We start from the raw sequence: 16,876 nt of genomic DNA on the forward strand, positions 1-16,876 counted from the left end.
TATACTCCCTTGAGCCATCAATTTACATATAAACAAATCTAGTGTTCTCCCTTGAACCATTGTTTCTCTACAAAAACCCCTTCCCATGCTCAAGTAAGTGTTCTGATGCCTGGATCCAAAATCTGCATCAGTTCCACTGGGATTTCATCGTCTCCTGACTGATCATGCTGTGGGCTCTGCCTGTCTGCAGCACTCTGGACCCTCAGTTACCAGCACCACCTGGGACCCTTGATCAATTCAAGCTTCACGGAGTGGTGAGAACCCAGCTCTCTCTCTCTCAGTCACACTCATGTCTGCTGACCTTGACTTGTGTGATCAGTTATAGTTTTCTAAACTTGACCTTTATAATCAAATTTAAGTTAGATTTAATATAACTGTTTTTTTGTTTGGCTCCCCTATGGTTATTACCTGGCAATAAATAACTTTCAGGATTAAACTGGTTGCTTCTCTCTCTCTCTCCCCTGCTCATGGATGTTTTTTGGTTTCCTCATTCACTCTGCAGCAACGCTCCCCGTACCTAAGCTAAACGCAGCGCTCAAAAATCCTGTGGGGTTTGTTCATCAAGTGGGTTACTACCAGAACAATTGTAATGTGAAAGTGGGGCAAGGGACGTGCTGAATCTGGGACATATGAGGGTAGCAGCTTGGAAGTGCTGCTCGACCTAGTCTGCTGAGTCCAGGGGCGTATGAGGGGTCAGCTTGGGAATGCTGATTAACCTGGTCCTCTCAGACACGCTCTGTTAATTTGTGTGTGTATGTGTTCGTCTGATTCGGGGGCTGGAAGAACCCAGCCCTGGGGAACCTAGGTCCTGCAGGATAGCTCCATTGGGAGGGAACTTGCAGCAGGGAGAAGCAGAGCTCTGTATGAAAACACAAGTGACAAGCAGCACATTGATAGAAGTACAGAATCCTGCCCCCCACTTAAGAGTAACCCTAATAAATGAGCATACCCCAAAGTAAAGGGCAAAGCTGGTAACACTGGCTACCCGAGGAGAATGAAGGAGAAAAGAAAGAGATACTTGAAAAGGAGAAACAGGACACTAGAAAACACTGGTCACAGCATAAAAGCAGTCATCAGGGGCCAACTTTTCCTGACCAAGAATTAAACCCTGGCTGTGGTAGTGAGAGTGCCAAATCCTGACCACTAGGGAGAAAAGGGTAAAGGGCTCTTTGTGTCCAGGCTAGAGACCAGCTTGGGACATGTGTGAGATGGCCATCAGGGCGAGGAGTGGCCAGAAGACAGGTCAAAGGCCCTTCCAGACCAGGCCCTGGAGGATGGAATTTGAAAGGAAGCATGGGGGAAGAACAAAGGAGAAAAGAAAGAGATGACACTTGAAAAGGAAAAACAAGACACTAACCACAGCCTGAAAGCAGTTGCTGGGGACCAGCCTTCCCTAAGAGGGAATTGAACCCAGGCTACAGCAGGGAAAACACCAAAGCCTGACCACTAGACCATCAGGGAGAAGCCCCCAGCAAGACATTGGACATCTTCTGCTCACACATGTGGGCTCTGCTGCCACTCAAGCATTGGGAACCTCAGCAGAGGAAGTGCTGCATTCCAGCTAACTGCAGCCAGAATGTTCCAGGGCCCCAGCAAAAGCCTCAGAAGGCTTTACTGTGCTAAGAAGGCCCCTTAGCAAAAACCTTGCCACTGCCAGCTGCATGGTCACAGCCACGTAGGGTGACCAGATAGCAAGTGTGAAAAATCGGGACAGGGGTGGGAGGTAATAGGAGCCCATAAAAAAAAAGCCCCAAATAGCGGGACTGTCCCTATAAAATCAGGACATCTGGGCACCCTACAGCCACCTGACAGCACACCAGTTCAGCTACAGGACAGCATGTCACATCACCCACCTGAAGGCAGAAACAGCCCACCTGGCTACCTCATGGCTGGGCCTTCAAGGGAATGGCCAAACTGGGTCAAAACAGTGGTCCATCTGCTGAAGGAGCCTCTCTTCTGACAGTGGCCCTTGCCAGAAAGCCCGCTCCCCCCCGGGAATGAAGTGGAGAGTGCAATTTTGCCTGAGCCCTCCCTCATCGTAAACTCTCGCCATCTAGCAGCTGGAGGTTTTGGAACCCACAGAGCATGGCCTCGCGGCCCTGATCATCTTCACTAACAGCCATTGATGGACCAACTCTGCACAAACGTATCTCCTGCTCTTTGGAACCCACTTATGCTTTTGGCCTTCACTACACACAGCCCAGGTCAAGCAGTTCCACAGGTTGACTGTGCCTTGTGTGAAGAAGTATCTCCTTTGCTTTGGTTTAAAGCTGCTGCCCATTTATTTCATTTGCTGACCCCTACCTCTTGGTTTTTGAGAAGGGATGTCGAACACTTCCCTAGTCCCTTCTTCTGCACCTTTCAGACCATCACCCTCCATTGAATCTGCTGTTCTCTATGCTGAAGATGTTATGAAGACCAAGACTATAACAGTATCAGAGGGGTAGCCGTGTTAGTCTGGATCTGTAAAAAGCGACAGAGTCCTGTAGCACCTTATAGACTAACAGAAGTATTGGAGCATAAGCTTTCGTGGGTGAATACCCACTTTGTCAAGGTTTTAAAAAGAACCAGGTAAGTTCATGGAGGGTAGATTAATCAATGGAGATTATCTGCGATGGATAGGGTTGATGTCCTTAGCCTCTGTTTGCTAGAAAGTGGGACTGGGTTACGGGATGGATCACATGATGATTACCTGTTCTGTTCATTCCCTCTAGGTCACCTGGCATTGGCCACTGTCAGAAGACAGGATACCTTTGGTCTGACCCAGTAGGGCCATTCTTGAATGTATTTGTGGGGACCCCATCTCCACAAGACATAAGCTTTGGGCATACCAGGGATGGATATAGTGGCATTATGATTGTTTTTCTTATTATCTATCTTTCTCCTAATGCTTCCTTACATTCTCTTAGCTGTTATCACTGCCTCTTCCTATCGAGAGGATGTTTTCAGAGAGGTAGCCACCATGACTCCAAAATCTCTTTGAGTGGGAACAGCTAATTTAGACCCCATCCTTAACTGGGAGGTGCACTAGGCCTCTCACTTCAGCCCCATCTGAAGCACGTGGGGACGGGCTTCAGCCTCACAAGAGGGAAGAGGGTTCAGTCCTAGTGCACCTAACATGGGGCTGAACCTTGAGTCCCATTGTGGCTGAAGCCCCAAGTCCTGGCTTGCTCTGGGGTCCTCTGAAAAGTCTCTGCCGGTCCAGATTTGGACCATAGGCTACCTATTGACTATCCCTGATCTAGACCATACTGTCATAATTTACTCTGTTTGAATGTATGCAATTACTTTTTTAAACCTTCAGTGGAACTGCATTTCTTGTAATCATAAAACCTATTTTAAAATCAGTAATAATATCCTTACCTAATCCTTTCTCTGTTCATTCACATAAAAGTAAGGAATAATGACACATTGCTTACCTACGCTTTCAATTAGTAAATACAAGTAAACCTCAAATAAACTAGAAGTACTGGCATCTTTAAAATGTGTAGAATAACTTAAACCTCTTGCCTTTTACTACAACTTGTTCAGGAAATTTGAGCATTTATTGAGGCTATTATTGATACACTTTGTCAAAAGGTAAGGAACAGTAGGAGAAGATGCCATTGTATGCATCTCTTTTTGGAGAAACAACTGAGATTATGGGGAAGTGAAGAAAAAACAAACGAGGTTGGAGGAGTACAAGAAATGACTCAGATCAGTGATGGGAGGAACTATACAGAATGAGGGGGATGATTTTTCCAGTTCAGGGCCAGATTCTGCAGTCTTTGCTCACTAGAAGTATTTAGTCACACAAGTTAAGTCCTACTCAACTCAGCGGGACTATTCGTATATGTAAATACTACTCAGCATGAAGAAGGATTATAGAATTGGTCCCTTAATGTTCAAAGATTTTTTTATCTCTTAAATGTCAAATGTGCATTTACAAAAAACAAACAAACAAAAAAACAACTAACTTTCAAATTTTGTGGATACTTCTGAACAACAGCATTTGGATTCCTTTATAGTATCAGTAAGACCCAGAAAACAAAAAATTCAATGCTTAGAGTACATCAATAATAATACATTTTAATAATGCTTTGCACTTCTACACTACCAAAGATACCAAAGCAATTTATATGGATTCATCCAAGCATTCAGGGATACAAAAGACATTTACAAACATTATCTAATTAAGCACTACAATATCCTTGTGAAGTACATTAGATAAAGGAGCCAAAGCGATCTCTTTATCCACAATTGAGATGCATTCACCACTGGAACAAAGTATGTCAGCTGTTCAGCAATGCTAAATAACAACAATTTAGGACTGGAAATGAAGAAAAATATTTTCTGCCACTGAAAATGCAGAGAAAGTCCAGGTAGACGGAAGAATTACCTGACTGAGCTTGTCCAGGTCACTGAGGTTAACACTGTCACTCATACAAATAAGAACACTGCAGGCGGGGATGGGACCCAGAAGTACCAAAGAAATGGTTATTCTCACAGTATTTATGTCCTGAAGGAAACCTAAAAATATTATGTCTTGTGCGAAAGCATGATAGAGTCAGATTTTCCAGTCCAATTTCTAAGCCAATGAGTTTTTTTGGGTTAACCTTTAAGGTGTGCTTATCACTAATTTATTTATTTCATAGGAGCAAAGTCTGCATCTCTGCCTGTACAGTAAGTATATTTTTCCTCATTAAACTAGATACATTTATGCTAGTTTATGCACATCACACAGGAAAAACATTTATCCGTCTTACATTTTTTAAATGATTGTTTTTATCTATTTTTCTCTGGTGCGTTTTCACTGCTTTCAAATTGAGAAGTCCTAAGAAAATTTGGAAATCCACTTGCTTAACTTTATTGTTTTTATCAGAATTGCCTATAGACAACAAATTGTGACTGAGGAGTGTTTTGCAAGTCTTACCAGAAGAAGCAAAAAACACAGAAATGAAGCTAAAGAAGCAGTCTGGGACTGTGTAAAGGAAAACCAAGCCAAACAAGAATGTCTTTTTACATTTGACTTCAGAATATATTTTCAGTTATTTGGTTGCAAACAGCACTTGAAGAACCAACATCAGGCTATGAGAGAGAGAGCAAAATGCCCCTCTGTATATGTATCAAGCATCTGATTATAGAAAAGGGTACTGTCCATCACACACATTAGTCTAAGAGTCACTTAGAGAAACATCTACCAGAGATACTTCATTGTTGTAATAATCGAGTAGATATTTATTGACTTATACTTTTTATACGATAGTTCCTCTTCTCTCTAAGATGTGCATTTTAATAGTTTGGGGCCAGATTCCATCACATTTACTTACATTTTGCCAGATCCTCAGCTGAAGCCAATAAAGTTATAAACTCCAGCTGAGGAAGTGCCCCACTGAGCCTAATCCAAAATCCATGGAAGTAAATAGCCTCATGGATTCAGCAGGCCTGGTTGTTGCATAATGTACTATTCACTGTGAATAAGGGTGGCAGGATCTGACACTGAAAGATATACACCTCTACCTTGATATAACGCTGTCCTCAGGAACCAAAAAAATCTTACTGCGATATAGGTGAAACTGCGCTATATCGAACTTGCTTTGATCCGCCAGAGTGCTCAGTCTCGCTCCTCGGATCACTGCTTTACCACGTTATATTCAAATTCATGTTATATCGGGTCATGTTATATCGGGTAGAGGAGTATGACCAAACTTTGGTCCAGCCGTACACAGCCATGCAAGTGTATAATGTGGAATAAGACTTCCCACACACATTCTCCTGAGTGTGCTTTTCAGATCACCACAACTTCCCCTCTCTAGCCATGCAGGTGGGTGGGAAGTGGGTGAAAAGTGATGGAGAATGGCCAGAACCTTGAATCTTCCTCCCCAGTATGCCAGCCACCACAGCTAAGATATCTGTTACTGTTAAGGGAAAGAAGCAGATTACTTCTCCTGGGAAAAAGGTGATGGGGCATAGAAGGAATTGTGACTCTTTGGACATATAGTTCTGTCCCCAAACTCCTCTTGTGGTGCTACAGCTACATACAAACCCTTAAGCAGGACTGTGCCCACAATCTAGCTCTTAATGTTTTAACTGAATTCTAAACAGCTAAAGAAGGCAGCACATTTTCACTATTAGTTTGCTTGATGGAACTTTCCTGTAGTATGTCCATTAAGTACAGTTTTCTGTGTACTTTTCATATAAAAAACTTTAATGAACCAACAGCCATACACATAGTAGTACAAAGACAAGGTGAATGAGGTGATATATTTAATTTATATCACCTCATCAACCTTGACACTCTAAAATCCTGGGACCAACACTGCATACACATAGTAGTACACAGTATTCCAAGATAGAGGAGCGAACTGTGTTTGAAGAGGGCTCTGATGAGGAAGAAGGAGAGCCTAGGTGTCAGAAGGGTTCGGGCGGTGCTGGGGAATCTAGACTTAGGAAATTGAGAGTCACCTGATGGCAGGGAGTGAAGCCACTGTGAATTGCTATCTGCCACTAAGCATTTCTAAAGCACCCATCACAATACCAGGGCAGGGGAATCTGAGATGGCAGTGATTGGAATTTGATGATGGAAATCTGAAGTTTCTGAGATCATAGAGAAAAGGGAATATAAGCAATTTAGTAAACTTGGCAGTCAGAATTTGAGCCTTGCTGCTCTGTAGTATGCATATAAATGAACCATGATAAAAAAAAAACCAAGAAGAAACATATACTATGGATTGCAATTGCCAGGTGGAGCCAGCAGCAACCAGGGCCGGGTTCAATATCTAGGGGTTCCTTTCCATCGATATAATGCAGAACTGGCTCGAGCGCCCACCCCGTAACCTAGGAAAATTACACACCACCTCTGAGAGGCAATACTTCCCCACTCACAAGCAGAATCCAAGTGTAGAAAAGAAACTTTTAATAAAAGGAGGGAAGTAATTCGGCATTAATTTGGGAAAACACCACAAACAGGGTCCATAAACATAAACCATGAGCAAAAGACCTACCCCCAAGTAGGCTGGGCAGTGTCCTTTTCCCCTCAGATTCTTAAGTCTAGCAACCAAAATGTCCCTTTCACATGCCCAACCCTTCTCTGCACCCCATTCACAGTCGCTGTCCTTGGTCAGTGCAGACCCAGAGTTCAGAAGTGCTTCTGCAGAGTTCACCTTCCACCCTGGGGAGGAGGGGTAAAGAGGCATCTCATTTGCTCTGCTGGCCGCTCACCAGCCACCAGCTCACTGCTCTCACCATGCCTTTCCACCAGCCACCCCACTGACTGCTCATCACACCTCTCTGCCACCACCCTGCTGGCAACTCATCACACCTCTCTGCTGGCTGCTCATCACACTTCTTTCCACCACCCTGCTGGTCACTCATTCACCAGTGGACTGTCAGTCACCTTCTGCCTCTCTGCTGTGACTTCAGCACATCAGTCTCTCAGTGATTTTCAGCTCTTTTGCAGGCTGGGCAGAAACATTGCCCCATCTCAAGTGATTTCAGCTCTCAGTGGTTTTAGCTCTTAGCAGGCAGGGTAGAAACACAGTCCTATCACAATTAGTTTCAGCTCTGATTGAGCAATTAAAATAACAAAAGAGAGTCCTAATTAATCCTATTTAGTTCTATTCTTTAAACAGTGGGGAAGAACAGGTTAAGCCAGTCTAGAGAGGACCCCCTAGGGAAGGGGTTGTATAGCCTCCTGACCAGGACCCCTGTCCCCACCCTTTACTTTCACAGGGCTCTGACATTCGAGCCCCTGCTTAATTAGGTTCTTTCAACTGGGGGTGCTCCCCCTCATTTGGGACAGGTTAAGCACAGTCCTGCTTTCCTGTATTCTTACAATAATTACAACATTGGTAGCCATGTTTCACTACCCCTGCCTTCAGTACTAAGGTCATTTGTACCCAACACCAGCCAAAGTTGATCCTTTGACACGGCTGTAAATGATGAATATGTAAACAGAGCAGGAGCAAACTGTATTTACATAAACACACCCATAGTCTCTTCCCCTCCCAGCTAGCTATCAGGGAAGCATTCATTCAGACCCTGCTTACAGTGATAATTCCTTTGAGAGCTAGTACTTTTCATAACAATAAATAATCCGTAAAGGTGTTTCCTAGATAAATACCTTAATAACTGCCAGACCAAAACCTTGGATAGATTAGACTACAGCAATGAACACTATACAAAACCCGAAAACAGACAGACAGAGCTAAAGTCCATTTATTCATTTAAGGAGTAGAAGGGGAAAAAAGGATGTATAAGTGCATAAGCATGAGATACCACCTTTTTGTGCAAATGAACTAGCATATAACAGGTTTCAGAGGGGTAGCCGTGTTTGTCTGTATCAGCAAAAACAACGAGGAGTCCTTGTGGCACCTTAGAGACTAAAAGATGTATTTGGCCATAAACTTTCATTTGCTATAACCCACTTCATCAGATGTATGGAGTGAAAAATACAGTAGGCAGCTGTAAATATACAGCACATGAAAAGATGGGAGTTGCCTTACCAAGTGGGGGGTCAGTGCTAACAAGACCAATACAATCGGGGTGGATGTGGCCCATTCCCAAAAGTTGACAAGAAGGGGTGAATATCAGAGGGAAAATTACTTTTTGTAGTGACCCAGCCACTCCCAGTCTTTATTCAGGCCTAATTTGTTGGTGTCCAGTTTGCAAATTAATTCCAGCTCTGCAGTTTCTCATTGAAGTCTGTTTGTGAAGGGTTTTTTTGTTGAAGAATGGCCACTTTTAAGTCTGTTACTGAGTGTCCAGGGAGACTGAAGTGCTCTCCTACTGGTTTTTGAATGTTACAATACTTGATGACTGATCAAGAAGTGTTTCTGTTGTGTTGTATGTCCATTAACACTATCCCAGGAACCAATCCCTGCAACAAACCCTGTTGTCAACTCTGTCCACATATCTATTCAAGGGACACCACTGTAGGACCTAACCACATCAGCCACATTATCAGGGGCTCATTCACCTCCACATCTACCAATGTGATAAATACCATCATGTGCCAGCAATGCCCCTCTGCCATGTACATTGGCCAAACCGGACAGTTTCTATGCAAAAAAATAAATGGACACAAAATCTGACAAGAATTGTAACATTAAAAAACCAGTAGGAGAGCACTTCAATCTCCCTGGACGTTCAATAACAGACTTAAAAGTGGCAATTCTTCAACAACAAAAAAACCCTTCAAAAACAGACTTCAGTGAGAAACTGCAGAGCTGGAATTAATTTGCAAACTTGACACCATCAAATTAGGCCTGAATAAAGATTGTCTGCGTTACTACAAAAAGTAATTTTCCCTCTGTTGATATTCACCCCTTCTTGTCAACTGTTGGGAATGGGCCACATCCACCCTGATTGAATTGGCCTCATTAGCATTGACCCCCCATTTGGTAAGGCAACTCCCATCTTTTCATGTGCTGTATATTTATAGCTGCCTACTGTATTTTTCACTCCATGCATCTGATGAAGTGGGTTATAGCCAATGAAAGTTTATGCCCAAATACATTTGTTAGTCTCTAAGGTGCCACAAGGACTCCTTGTTGTTTTAGCATATAACATGTACAATACAAACCTCCTCCAGCATCAGAAGTGCTTGAAAAAAGACATTTCAAGTCTAGAGAAAAACAAATTCAATGTGAAAACTTTGATTTCAAAACACAAAATTTTTTAGTAACAAAGATAAATAAAATTTCTATTCAAAGGTATTATTTTAATGTTGACAGCCTCCTCAGGGCCTTTTCCTTTCTGACCACTGCTCCAAGAGTAGTGGTGGAATAAGTTTATTGCTCTTGAAAGCATTTGTACAGTTTGCCAATTACCTTTGCAACAGTCTTTTCCAGGAAATCTCTCTCAAGTGTTTTCTAATGGCATAAAACATTCATTTCTAGTACTAATGGTTCCCAAAACATCAGACCTTTAAAACAGGCCTGCTCTATTATATTATTAATTATTATTATTTATATAGCACTATGGGTATGTATGGCACTTTATAGACATAAGAATACATTGCTCCCTGAATATAGCAATGCTTTTTCAGCACTAGTTCAGCACTGAACGTAGCAAGTCCTGAACATCAGAACAATGTAATTTTCAATCTCTGGCCCCTTTAACTGAAGTGTAACAGCTAAGCAGAGAAGACCATGCTGTAATACTGAGGCATATTGCAGAGAAAGTAGGGTTCCATTTCTTTTAAAGAGTGTAGGGTGATAATTGTTGACAGATACTGTCAGTTTCAGCTTTTGTAACAAAATGGAAAGTGTGTGTACCAATTCACATCTCCTAAATAGATTACGCACAATAAACACACACACTTGTCAAAGCTAATGACATTCTTCCTGCTGAGTCTGACAAATTCCTGTCCTGAATCTAAACAAGAATAAATCTTGGCCCAATGTAACATTTCACCCTTCTTCTAGGGCCAGTTCTCCAGGGAGCAGTGACATTTCCCTTCTTCAGCATCACAAGCTCTTAAAATTAGTGCTATCAACCCTTCAGAACATTCTGGTAATTCATAATGGAACATTTTATGTGAACTGCACAAAGTTGACAAGAAGAACCAAACAAATATTGTAGCATGGAGTCACAATATGTCATGTGTTACTGGTCTATTAGATTTCTGTGAGCTTAAATGTTGCACTAGTCATAATGTATGCTTTGCATTAAGTATTTTAAAAACTTGGCTAAATATTTCTCTGTTTTTTAATTTCAGGCTTTTACTTCATGGTTAATTGTACATCTTTCCAGCTGGATTACATGAGAATCTGATTTTTCATTTAAAAAACAAGTTTCTAGTTTTCATGGTTGTGGAAAAAAAACTTGAAAAATGTAAACTTTAAAGGCTTAGAAACCAGATTTTAAAATTGTGTTATTTTTTTAAAAATACATCATTTCCAAGCAATGTCATGATTTTTTGGTGGGTCTAATTCATGACTTTTTAACATGGGTTGTGCAATAGTTCTCTCTTCTCTGCCCTCCTCTGCTCGGATGTGGAAGCTTCTTTACCCATGTGGTGTCCCCAGAAGTGGGGACAATATGGGGTTCTGGGGGTGTATTTTGGATCTGGATAGCTGGGGAGAAGGAAGCCCAGTCCAGCCTTGCCCAGCTTCCCTCCTCCCCACTGTAGCCCACTGCTTCAGCTGCTCTGGCAGCTCCCAGGCATTCCACTATAGGGCATGCTGCCGCTGCTACTGCTTTGGTGGTGAGGGCCCAGCCTTAGAATGTTCTTGTCGGTCACTATTTTGTCAGCCTGCCAGAATTTTCCTGAGGAACACAAGTAAGAAAGGAAAATGGTGATTGTTAACACTTTACAACTCAGCTAAATCTGGATGGAATTTCATGAGACTGAGGAAAGCCATCAGTGTTGAGAAGTGCCTTTCCTTTGTCTCATGATATTCATGAAAGGAAAGGCACTTCTCTACACTGATGGCTTTCCTCTAGCAAAATATCAAAGGCTTGCTGCCAATAATGCAGGAGTTTGTGCTTTGCACAAAATAGCTCTCCACTCTTTCTTTGTATTTTTAGATAGACTATGGAATGAAGAAAAGAACCCAAAGCAGTGGAAGAGAAGCCTTATGGTAAAATTGTCAAAGAAGGGTGACCTTAGCAACTGCAATAACTGGAAAAGAATCACATTACTATCAGTGCATGGGAAAATCATATGCAACATCATTCTGGAACATATCAAGAAATAAATAGGCCTTAAACACAGAAGAATAAGCAGGATTTAAACTATTGAGATCATGGAAAGACTATATTGTTGTTCTCTGACATATTATAGAACGAAGTGCGGAGTGGCAAGCACCTCTTGTGATAAATTTTATAGATTTCCAGTAGGCTTTTGACAACGTATACCAGGGGTCGGCAACCTCTGGCACACGGCTCGCCAGGGTAAGTACCCTGGGGAGCTGGGCCAGTTTGTTTACCTGCCAAGTCAGCAGGTTCCACCGATCACGGCTCCCACTGGCCTTCACCTCCCAGGCCAATGGGGGTGGCAGGAAGCCACGGCCAGCACATCCCTCGTCGCGTACCACTTCTCGCAGCCCCCATTGGCCTGGGACAGTGAACCGCGGCCAGTGAGAGCCGCGATCGGCCAAACCTGCTGACTTGGCAGGTAAACAAACTGTCCCGGCCCCCCAGGGTACTTACCCTGGCGAGCCGCATGCCAGAGGTTGCTGACCCGGCATACACAGATACAGTCTTTGGAAAATTATGGCATATTATGGAATACCAGCAAAGTAATTAGATTAATCAAGGATCTATATGATAATACCAAATGTACAGTCAGAGATAGTGACAACATCAGCCAATGGTTTGCACTGACAATTGGAGTAAGGCAAAGGTATATTATGTCCCAACTATTGTTTGCACCGGTCAAGATCATGTCATGAGGATAGTAACCACAGACGGCAACTGAGGAACTTTATAGAAGAATGATAAAGCACAAATGTTTTTGTTGATTGTCCTGCTTAGTTCAACACATTGTTTAATGGAAGAAAAGACATCACTTTTGGCCGATACAGTAAAACAAGTTGGTTTCTTCACCAATAAGAGGAAGACAAAATATACGGCTATCAATGTTCCCAAACTAACCATTTGATTGGACAAAGAAACACTAGAAGAAGCAAGCCATTTTACCTATCTAGGGTGTGAGATGTGCAGTGATGGTGACACCATGCTAGATGTCAAGTAACAAATATCAAAATCAGAAAACAACTTTCATAAACTTGAAAAGATTTGGACAATTAACAATAATTGGCAGTGACACAAAGAAAACAAATATCTAACACCAGCATCATGTCTATCCTGCTTTATGGAGCAGAGTCATGGGAATCTTCAACAGAAATGGATAAGAAAATCAACTCATTCCAAAACAAATGCAGAAGATCTTCAGAGTCCATTGGAAGGAGTTTCTTGCAACATCAGAAATTCTAAGTAGAGCAAACCAATCTAGAGCATCAAATATGGTAAGAAGACAATGATGGATATATTTAGGACATACTTTAAGGATGCCACCAATGTGACTTCCATTGCAAGTGATAAGGTACATAATATGGAAAGAGAAAAAAGTGTGACCTATTGTGCAGAACAATAGAGAAAGAAGCCAAATGTATCAACACAACACTCAGAGGCCTGAACAGATGAGCATAAGACCAGTATAGATTGCAGAAAACAGTGGATATCTTATGCACCTGAGGGTGTGGGATGACAAAGTAAGAAGAAGAATTTACCACGTGTGAGATGCCTGCCATCTTGGCTGACGTTTGAGTTTGAAGCAGAAACTTTCAGAGTTAAAAGCATGAGCTGCGATAGCTTGAGCTAAAGAGCCAAGTTTCTGCACCAGGTGTCTGTAACAGCTCATATCCTCTGTGGATTAGCACAGAAAGAAACTTGTAAAACAGACTCACCAGTGAGTGTACACACTATCTTAACCCAGTCCAAATTAAAGGGTCCAGAACAGACATCTCCATTGAATTAAATGCAATCAGACCTCATTTACTTGCCTCTGTAGCTAATCACATGCTCCATTGCTTCTGGTCCAGATGACTAAGGAAGGATATTTTCAAAATAAAAGCTAGATACATTGATTCTAGTATATTTATCCCTCCATGTCCCCATTTATATTTTCTGTCTCTCAGTTTTACGTTAATTTTTAACCTCATTCGCTCAGAACTCACTTCTTTTTTGTTCTTCCTCTCTCCAACTCCATTTCAAGCACTGCCTTATTTGTCACACCTCTCCTTTGTCTGTATAATCGGTCTTCCTTATCTTTGTTCATTTACTTCCTCTATTTCTCTGCTTCTGACTGGATAGTAGTTGGTTTTGCCAGTCGCAGAAAGCTTTTCTCTTCTGGTCCAAAACGATATTTCCCTTGATATATTAGAGGAATGGAAGTTATCCATTATATTAGTGGATTACACTATCATGTAATCTCAGTGTTGTTGTCATCAAACCAGTCCTGATGGCGGTGGGTAGTAAGGCCAATGGATTCCTTGCAAACCTCATGGATGGTCTGTTTTAGGGCTTCCTAGTCTTTTTCGCCACTTGTCTTTTCATTTCCAGGTGTGCATATGGCCAGTTTTTCACTGAGGAGTGTTTGGAAGTTCTCTTGATGCACTAAGGTTTGAAGTCTTTGGATGTTGTATTGCCGTCTGTGTGATTTGGATTGCTTTCTGTTTTGGTGCAATCCTGATGGACATGACTGACTTCACCAAGCAGTGGTCAGTCCAGAAATCATTGGCTTCTCTCATGACATGGGTGATTTGGACATCTCTTAGATCCTGTGTTCTTATAGTAACATAGTCTAGGAGGTGCCACTGTTTTGAGCGGAGGTGTTGCCAACTTGTTTTGTACTTGTTGTTTTGTCTGAAGACTGTGTTTTTGATCACAAGGTCATGTTCTGTACATTTGCTGAGTAGAAGGATGCCATTGGAATTGATCTTACCCATTCCTTCTTTCCCAACAGTGCTACTCCATACGTTAGAATCTCAGCCAATCCTTGCATTAAAGTCCGCTAGGAGGGTTATCTTTTTTTTTTTTTTTAAATCAAGGTCAGTGTAGAAGGATTCATTCTGTTCTTCTTCAGCATCAAGAGTTGGTGCATGTGCACTGATGACAGTGGCAAATGACTTATTGACCAATTGGATGCAGAAGGTAATAAGGCGCTCATTGATGCCAACTGGGAGCTCAGTCAGGCGGTTGACTAGGAGGTTTTTGATTGCAAAGCCAACACCGTGTATTTGCCTGTCGCTTGCTGGTTTGCTTTCCAGAAGAAAGTGTAACCGCTGCCCTCTTCCCTCAAGTGGCCTTCATCTGCATGTCTTGTTTCATTGAGAGCAGCAATGTCATGTTGTACCTCGAGAGTTCTCAGGCAACAATTGCTGTTCTGTGTTTGGGTCTTTCACTTTTTGATTCATCTAGTAGGGTATGGACATTCCAAGTTGCAAGAAACATTTTTGTTTTTCGACCGCATTGGGAGTGATCCCTCTGGACACAGTTATCCAGTCAGGTATAGTGGGATAGCCGATATGTTTGGGGCCCCTTTTATAGCCTCTTTCCCATATGGAGTGAGTAGAAGGATTCCGAAAAAAGGCCTGCTCAGTCATGACCGCTGCTGCCCAAAATGCCCCCTATCCCAGTCCAGGGGCACATGACGACCATCTTGCAATCACCGCTTGAGTGTGGGTCTGTGACTAGTGACTCCTGGTGATCACTTCATCTATCCCTGTAGTCACTCGCCCATTGCCGCAGGACTTTTATGGGTAGCGGTGGGGGAAAAGTTCTTCCTGTGAAAGAAGCCTGCATGTGAGTAGTTTAATGTGGGGGAGCTGATGCACACCAGCAGCCACACAAATCTTGGTGGAAGAGGCAACAGTGTCTGGTGGCAAGATCCAAGATGACTGGGGATTTCTCCTCCGTTGCAGCCTTCGTCCACTTCCGCAGCCGTTGAGAGGTGATCCTGCTTCATCTTCCTGTTCTGATGTTGAGGTCTTATACTGGGTTGTGCTGTGGTGGGCTGCACTTTGTGTGTTACCATGCCTTCGACCTTACCGCCATGGGTGATCTACCAGGAGTACAGGACTCCAGATGGCATCGCTCGTAGGGTCTTAAGTATACGTAAGCTTCTCCAACATGTCAAGGTGGCAGCCCAAGGAGAAGACTCTGGATCAGTGATCTATCATCTTCCTTATTGACCATTGCCCTGATTTTTGTGTCATCTGCATATATTATCAACAATGATTTTATGTTTTCTTCCAGGCCATTGATAAAATCTTAAATAACGCCAGTCAAAGAACCAGTCCCTGTGAGGCCCCACTAAAAACAGATCCACTTGATGATGATTCCCCATTTACAATTACATTTTGAGACCTACCAGTTAACTTATTTGTGTCCCATGTTAATTTTATATCATTCTAGTTTTTTAATCAAAATGTCATGTGGTATCAATTCAAACACCTTGTAGAAGTCTAAGTATATGATATAAATACTATTACCTTTATCAACTAAACTTGTAATCCAGTTAGTTTGACAGGATCTATATTCCATAAACCCATGCTGGTTGGCATTAATTATATTAATAGATTCTAGGACTGGAAGAGACCTCAAGAGGTCATCGTGTCCAGTCCCCTGCCCTCATGGCAGGACCAAATACTGTCTAGATGATCCCTGATAGACATTTATCTAACCTACTCTTAAATATCTCCAGAGATGGAGATTCCACAATCTCCTTAGGCAATTTATTCCAGTGTTTAACCACCCTGACAGTTAGGAACTTTTTCCTAATGTCCAACCTAAACCTCCCTTGCTGCAGTTTAAGCCCATTGCTTCTTGTTCTATCCTTAGAGGCTAAGGTGAACAAGTTTTCTCCCTCCTCATGACACCCTTTTAGATACCTGAAAACTGCCATCATGTCCCCTCTCAGTCTTCTCTTTTCCAAACTAAACAAACCCAATTCTTTCAGCCTTCCTTCATAAGTCATGTTCTCAAGACCTTTAATCATTCTTGTTGCTCTTCTCTGGACCCTCTCCAATTTCTCCACATCACTCTTGAAATGTGGTGCCCAGAACTGGACACAATACTCCAGTTGAGGCCTAACCAGCGCAGAGTAGAGCGGAAGAATGACTTCTCGTGTCTTGCTCACAACACACCTGTTAATGCATCCCAGAATCACGTTTGCGTTTTTTTGTTTTGCAACAGCATCACACTGTTGACTCATATTTAGCTTGTGGTCCACTATAACCCCTAGATCCGTTTCTGCCGTACTCCTTCCTAGACAGTCTCTTCCCATTTTGTATGTGTGAAACTGATTTTTCCTTCCTAAGTGGAGCACTTTGCATTTGTCTTTGTAAAACCTCATCCTGTTTACCTCAGACCATTTCTCCAATTTGTC

This window comes from Mauremys reevesii, linkage group 1 (assembly GCF_016161935.1).
Source record: "Mauremys reevesii isolate NIE-2019 linkage group 1, ASM1616193v1, whole genome shotgun sequence".
Taxonomy (NCBI): Eukaryota; Metazoa; Chordata; order Testudines; family Geoemydidae; genus Mauremys; species Mauremys reevesii.